Source organism: Zingiber officinale, chromosome 3B (genome assembly GCF_018446385.1).
Source record: "Zingiber officinale cultivar Zhangliang chromosome 3B, Zo_v1.1, whole genome shotgun sequence".
NCBI classification, from domain to species: domain Eukaryota; kingdom Viridiplantae; phylum Streptophyta; class Magnoliopsida; order Zingiberales; family Zingiberaceae; genus Zingiber; species Zingiber officinale.
Genome location: NC_055991.1, coordinates 78,386,095 through 78,392,482, shown reverse-complemented (window position 1 = coordinate 78,392,482; position 6,388 = coordinate 78,386,095).

Below are 6,388 nucleotides of genomic sequence, written 5' to 3'. Positions count from 1 at the left end.
TGTCCTAGTAATCTAAATTGATGATGTCCCCTTGAGGAGCTCATAAGGATTGTCATGTAAACCATGCAGGTGGACTTAGTCCGACATGATGATAAGGTTGAGAAGTACTACTCTTGGAGCTAGATATTAATTAAGTAAGTTGTCAGTAACTCATTTAATTAGTGGACATTCAATATCTTAAACATAGGGAGACTAACATACTCATAATAAGAAGGAGCCCATATTGTAATATGGGATTGGTGCGGTAGTGCAATAATAACTCTTTAGTTGTATGAGTTATTATTGATGAACTTGAGTTGGGTGTTCGGGGCGAACACGGGAAGCTCAAGCTCATCGGGAGACCAAAACCAATTCCTTCTCTAGGTCTCTATTATAGCCTCTTATATAAAGTCTTATATCCACCCAAAGCCTAGCTTCTTAAGGCTCAAGCAAGGGCCGGCCAAGCCTTGCTTGGAGACCAAGCAAGGGGCTGGCTAAGCTAAGCTTGGAGCCCAAGCTAGGGCCGGCCAAGCATTGCTTGGTACCCAAGCAAGGGGCCGACCACACACAAAAAGAAGGAAGTTTTATTTTTTTGTAAAATCTTTCCTTTTATAGAGATCTATAAAAAGGATTTAAAAGGATGATTTTAATATAAAACTTTCCTTTTTTAGATTGGTCATAAAAGGAAATAAAAGGGAGTTTTTATTTTGGTAAAAACTTTCCTTTTACGTTGATTTTAAAAGAGAGTTTTAAATTTTAAAATCTTTCCTTTTATAGCTTTCTACAAAGTAATAAAAGAGAGATTTGAAATCTTTCCTTATTTGTAGTTATCTATAATGTGAAAAAAAAAATTTAATTTTTGTAGTTATCTATAATATTACAAGGAATATAAAAGAGAAGGAGGGGGTGCTTCATCCAATAACACATCTTCTATTCCTCTCTATTCTTCCTTGGTGGTCGACCCTTGCTCTTTCTCTTCTCTCCTTTTGTTTTCTCTCTTGGAGGCCGGCGGCATCAATTGGTGGTGATCTCTTGGTGGCCGGTTGCTTGAAGTAGAAGAAGAAGAGAAGGAAGCTCTCTTGTCTAGCATCCCTTGGAGGATAGTTGGTGGCCGGATCTTGGAAGCTTTGGAAGAAGCTTGGGTGGACTACCTCTTGGAAGATCGTTGCTCACACGACGTTCAAGAGAAGGAGAGAAATACAATAAAAGATCAAGAGGTCTATAAGCTACGAAAGGTATAACTAGTTATTAGTTTTCGCATCATGACCAGTTCATCCTTTTGTATAGATCTTGTAAAACCAAACACAAGAGGTTATTGGTTTTAAGTTATCATTTTTGTTATCGATTTTATTTTTTGATTTCATGTTTCGATAATGTGTTTCTATTGAGATCTCTATATTTAAACTTAGTTTACTGTAAGAAGTTAAATATCCAATTTCTCTGTGAGGTTTTGTCTAGGAAGTGGTGGATGATCTCATACCCAAGAAGGCCTAGTGCCTCGCCATGTTTAACCTGGAAGCCGATCTTAGAAATAGATATTTGATAACTTCTGTAATATGGTTTAACTTAGGTAGATCACATCGGTTGAACTTGGAGCAAGAATGTTAAGTTTCGTTCCCAATCTAAGTTTAACTTCTAAAGGGAAATTTGGATTAATAATGTTAAGCATCATTTGCAATCCAAATTTAACTTTAGTAGAACACATGGGTAGCTAGGATAGTTCTATACTTGTACAAATTTTTGTACAGGGGACCTAGGACGGTATTTCGAGTAGCAACCAACAGGAAAATCCTGGTGAGTGAAGCCAAGTGAAAATCCTAGTGAGTGAAGCTATCTGAAAGTCTTGGTGAGTGAAACTAGGCAGATGGAAAGTCTTAGTGAGTGAAGTTAGGCAGTTGGAAATCCTGGTGAGTGAAACCAGATGAAAATCTAGCGAGTGAAACTAGGCAATTGGAAAATCCTAGTGAATGAAGCCAGGTGAAAGTCCTGATGAGTGAAGTCAGGCAGGTGAAAGTCCCAGTGAATGAAGTTAGGCAGGTGAAAAGTAGTAGTGAGTGAAGCTTAGCAGATGGAAAGACCTAGTGAGTGAAGTCAGCCACATGGAGATCCATGTGAGTCAAGGTTGACCGGACACCTGGTGCTAGGAAGCCTAAGTAGGTTAAAGGATTAACCGGATACTTGGCACAAGGAAATCCAGATTGGTCAAGGGTGACCGAATATCTTGTGGAAGTCCAAGTGGGTCAAGGTTGATTGGACACTTGGCACGAGATGGTAAGTCTAAGTGGGTCAAGGTTGATCGGACATTTGGCACGAGGAGAAAAGTCTAAGTGGGTCAAAGGGTTGATTGGACACTTCGTGAAGAAGTCCCAGCAGGTCAAGGATGATTGGATACTAGACATGAGGAGTTCCAACAGGTCACGATTGATTAGATGTTGGATATGGGGACCCTATGTTGGGACCTTGACGTCTGCTAGAGGGGGTAAATAGCGTCTCACCCAAAACGTCGCTTCCTACAATGGTTAGTACACATAACGAAATACAAAAACAAATACTAATAATAAAAAGCAAACCTAACACATTGATTTAACATGGTTCGGAGATAAAACTCCTACTCCACGACTGTCCATAAGGTGGACGATCTCAATTCGTAGGTGGATGATTCCCCAGAGAATTTTCGACTAGCTCGCGTAGCTCTTTGTGGGTGGAGAAACCTCGACACAACCTCGTACAAGCACGCTAGATCACTTGAACACTTGGAGAATTTAATTAACCACCACTAATTTCGTCAACCTTGGCCAAGCACCTTGAACTCTATTAAATAGAGCTCGGGAGGAAAACACCTACTATTTTCTTCGCCACCAGTCGACTGGTACAACCACCAGTCCAGTCGATTGGTCCTAAGTGAAATTTGACCATTACAAGCCAACGGCCGGTTACCAGTCGACTGATGAAAATATCAGTCGACTGCTACAGTACTGCCATAATAACGCTACCGTACTGCTATAGTAACGCTACAGTAATACTACAGTAATATTACAGTAATACTACAGTAACGCTATAGTAAAACCCTAATCCTAGGATTTAACCCCCGAGTACATTCACTCAGCACTCGTCCTCGCCCGAACAACCTAGATCTAGCCTTCTAGCCTCCTCAATCAACCTTGCGTGCCTCGGATGCCTCCCCATCCTTCACGTCTTGCCTTCTGCAGCTTCCATCGGCCTTGTCATTGTTGTCGAGTCTTCCTTTGCCAAGAGGTCGCGCCTCTGGGACTTCATTCATTGCCAAGTCACACTTGGACTTACTTTACCAAGATTACATGCTTGGACTTACACTGCCAAGACGTAGCCTTGGACTTTTCTCCTTTGCCAAGATCTCACTTAGACTTTCCTTATTGTACCTGTTGTTATAGTGCATACTAAAAGCTTAGCTTTTGTAAATATTTATTTTGAAATAAAGAATCACATTGGTCAAAAATGTCTACATTTATATGCTAAGTGTAGTTGTTCAATTAATTTATATTGTAGATAACATGGTGTGTGGTGTCACACACAGAAGATCATGTTATCCGTTTTTTATAAATTATAAACAGTAGCTCACGACTAAGATGGAAAGGAACAAACCATTGGAATAGTTGTAGTGTAATTAGGTATTAGTTTATCTTGACTAATATATTATACTAGTACACTCTGAGTGTATTGAGCAGGACCATTTAAGGTAAGTTCTTTTTATACTGACTTAATAAAAGAACAAGACCTTAGTTATTATAAAAGTGTGTGCTCTTAATCCTAATATAATAATAAGCACATATATTTAGTATTTATTTCTTTAACTTATCAAAGGGTGAGATTTAGCTCGATAAATCAATAGGCTCGATAAGTTGGGAAATGATATTACTTATAGTGTGTGTTGTTGATTATAGAAGGAAACTGTGTCCTAGTAATCTAGGTTGAGAATGTCCTCAAGAGAAGTTCATAAGGATTGTCATGTTAAACCCTGCAGGTGGACTTAGTCCGACATGACGATAAAGTTGAGTGGTACTACTCTTGGACTAAGATATTAATTAAAGCGAGTTATCAGTAACTCAATTAAATTCATGGACATTCGATATCTTACACACAGGGGGACTAACACACTCATGATAAGAAGGAGCCCATAATGCAATTCAAGATTGGTGCGGTAGTGTAATAATAGCTTGTTGGGACCGAGAATGGAGCTAGAGGGGGGTGAATAGCTCGGCGCGATCTCTTGCTCGTCGTTGCTTGCTTCTTGCGATGATGTGCAGCGGAAAATACAAGAACACAAATACAACAACGCTGACTCGAGGATTTACTTGGTATCCACCTCACAAGAGGTGACTAATCCAAGGATCCACACAGTCACGCACCCTCCACTAATAAAACACTCCTTTACGGTAACTACTGAAGGCGGAGAAGCCCTACAAGCTCACAATACGACAACAAGAAAGAAGGAAGCAAAATACAAATGAATCTTACAAGATTACAACAAAAACCTAGCTCCTTCTTCTTGTTGTATTCTCACCTATTGACTTGGACGTACCTCCAAGAACCTTCAAGATCTGGCGGTGAACTTTGTGAAGAAGTCGCCCAAACTCAAGCTCTGGTAGTGTGTGTCGAAGAGAGGAAGAACTGCCGAAGCAATCACACGCCAACGGCTAAATCCTGCGCCAACGGTCGGATCCCAATCGATTGGATTGCTTCCAATCAATTGGGGAGGCTTTGGATCGATCAACCGATCGATCCAGAGGGCCTCTGTACTCTTGGGAATTGTCTGGATCGATCGGTTGATCGATCTAGGACTTATCGCACAAAATCGCAGCTCCCAATCGATCAGCTGATCGATTGGAGGCTCCCAATCGATCGGCTGATCGATTGGGAGGCTTTCTGTTCGCGCGACACTTCTCCCCAATCGATCCACCGATCGATTGGGAGGAGCCTTGTTGCGGGGACTCACCCAATCGATCAGCCGATCGATTGGGCATGAGCCAATCGATCAGCCGATCGATTGGGCATGAGCCAATCGATCAGCCGATCGATTGGGCATGAGCCAATCGATCGGCTGATCGATTCAGCTCCTGTTTTTGCCCAAAAATAAGTCCAAAGTCCCCTACACCAATATCCGGTCAACCATGACCTATTGGTTCATCATGCCTAGCATCTGGACACCCTTGACCTGCTAGGACTCCCTCATCAAGTGTCCGGTCAATCCCTTTGACCCACTTGAACTTCCACAAAATGTCTGGTCAACCTTGACCCATCTGAATTTTCTCGTGTCAATTATCCGGTCAAACCCTTTGACATACTTGGACTTCCCAACACCAGATGTCCGATCAACCTTGATCCATCTGGATTTTCCTTGCCTGGTTTCACTCACCAGGACTTCCCTTCTGCCTAGCTTCACTCACTAGGACTTCTCCTCTGCCTAGCTTCACTCACCAGGACTTCCCTTCTGCCTAGCTTCACTCACTAGGACTTCTCCTCTGCCTGGCTTCACTCACCATGACTTTCCTTACTGCCTAGCTTCACTTACTAGGACTTCCCCTCTGCCTGGCTTCACTCACCAGGACTTTCCTTACTGCCTAGCTTCACTCACTAGATCTTCACCTAGCTTCACTCACCGGGACTTCCCTTCTGCCTGGCTTCACTCACCAGGACTTTACTTATGCCTAGCTTCACTCACTAGGATTTTCACTTGGCTTCACTCACCAGGATTTTCCAGTCAAGTATCCAGTCAACCTTGACTTACTTGACTCTCCTTCACATCTAAATTGGTCAACCTTGACCAAAAAGGGAATTGTGCCAACAATCTCCCCACATGAACAATTGCACCTGCAATCTCCATGTATAGTCTCCATGTATTGTCAAACATCGAAACCCAAACATTAAGACTCGAGCTTGAACCAATTCAAGCTTAGTCAACTAGGTCAACCTTGACCTAGGGAATATTGCACCAATAATCTCCCCCTTTTTGATGTTTGACAATACCTCCTTTAAGTTAGGCTAGTCCCATAGCCTCAACTTCCTTCATGTCAATGTATGAATGAGGGTTTCCTTCATTCTCCCCCTTTTCTAGAGGGCAAACTCCCTCTTTAGGTAATGAAGGCCTAACTTAACCACACATTCTCCCCCTATTGGCACACATCAAAAACTCTCTCCCTGAAGAGTTACCCAACATTGTTTACAACTTCACTCGTTGTTCACAACACAATAACGAAGGTCTCATACCCTTCATTATTCTTAACACTCATCCTTGAGCATATACCACTTGAATAATGAAGATATCCACTCTCCATTATATTCAAATGCCCAACCTTGAGCATTTTCGCTAAAGAAAGTTAACCACCTTCCAAGGTGTATGAAAAATAGATTTTCATATCCTTAAAGAGTAACT